Source organism: Arachis stenosperma, chromosome 7 (assembly GCF_014773155.1).
Source record: "Arachis stenosperma cultivar V10309 chromosome 7, arast.V10309.gnm1.PFL2, whole genome shotgun sequence".
Taxonomy (NCBI): domain Eukaryota; kingdom Viridiplantae; phylum Streptophyta; class Magnoliopsida; order Fabales; family Fabaceae; genus Arachis; species Arachis stenosperma.
In genome coordinates this window covers 39,861,689-39,863,094 of record NC_080383.1, presented here as the reverse complement: position 1 = coordinate 39,863,094, position 1,406 = coordinate 39,861,689, and the positions used below count along the sequence as shown (strand labels likewise).

At 39.7% G+C, this 1,406-nt stretch overlaps 1 non-coding gene across 1 annotated transcript; it reads right to left on the bottom strand.

Moving 5' to 3' along the window:
* Window positions 1-819: 819 nt before the first annotated feature.
* LOC130942880 (small nucleolar RNA R71) lies at window positions 820-927 on the bottom strand. The gene has a single exon (XR_009071426.1). It is a non-coding gene; the product is annotated as a small nucleolar RNA R71 (small nucleolar RNA).
* Window positions 928-1,406: the final 479 nt, after the last annotated feature.

Genomic DNA, 1,406 nt, shown 5'->3' with positions numbered 1-1,406 from the left:
GATTTCTTTTCCACTTTTATTTTCGAAAATCAATTAGTGTTTTTCAAAAATGTTTTCAAAATACTTTAATTAATTTTCGAAAAATTACTTCCCTCCTTCTCACATCCTTCTATTTATGGAGTACCACTCCTTCTCAATGCACAATTCGAACCTTATCTAATTAAAGTTCGAATTCTTCTTCTCCTTCTTCTTTTTATTTCTCTTTTCCTCTGACACCTCAAGGAATCTCTATACTGTGACATAGAGGATTCCACATTTTCTTGTTCTCTTCTCTTTCATATGAGCAGGAGCAGAGACAAAGGCATTCTGGTTGAAGCTGACCCTGAACCCGAAAGGACCTTGAAGAGAAAGCTAAGAGAAGCCAAAGCACAACTCTCTTTAGAGGACCTGACCGAATTCTTCAAAGAAGAAGACATGGCAGCCGAAAACAACAATAATGCAAACAATGCAAGGAAGGTGCTGGGTGACTTTACTGTACCTACTCCCGACTTCTATGGGAGAAGCATCTCTATCCCTGCCATTGGAGCAAACAACTTTGAGCTTAAAACTCAATTAGTTTCTCTAATTCAACAGAATTGCAAGTTCCATGGACTTCCAATGGAAGATCCTCATCAGTTCTTAGCTGAATTCTTGCAAATCTGTGACACAGTCAAGACTAATGGGGTAGACCCTGAGGTCTATAGACTGATGCTATTCCCTTTTGCTGTAAGAGACAGAGCTAGAATATGGTTGGACTCTCAACCTAAAGAAAGCCTGGACTCTTGGGAAAAGCTAGTCAATGCCTTCTTGGCAAAGTTCTTTCCACCACAAAGATGGAGTAAGCTTAGAGTGGAAGTCCAAACCTTCAGACAGAAGGATGGAGAATCCCTCTATGAAGCTTGGGAAAGATACAAACAATTGATCAGAAAATGTCCTTCTGACATGCTTTCTGAATGGAGCATCATAGGTATTTTATATGATGGTCTCTCTGAACTATCTAAGATGTCCTTGGATAGCTCTGCTGGAGGATCTCTTCATCTGAAGAAGACGCCTACAGAAGCTCAAGAGCTCATTGAAATGGTTGCAAATAACCAATTCATGTACACTTCTGAGAGAAATCCTGTGAACAATGGGACAAGTCAGAAGAAAGGAGTTCTTGAGATTGATACTCTGAACGCCATTTTGGCTCAGAATAAAATATTGACTCAACAAGTCAATTTGATTTCTCAAAGTCTGTCTGGAATGCAAAATGCACCAAGTAGTACCAAGGATGCTTCATCTGAGGAAGAAGCTTATGATCCTGAGAACCCTTCAATGGAAGAGGTGAATTACCTAGGAGAACCCTATGGTAACACCTATAATTCTTCATGGAGAAATCACCCAAATCTCTCATGGAAGAATCAAGAGAGACCTCAACAAGGTTTCAA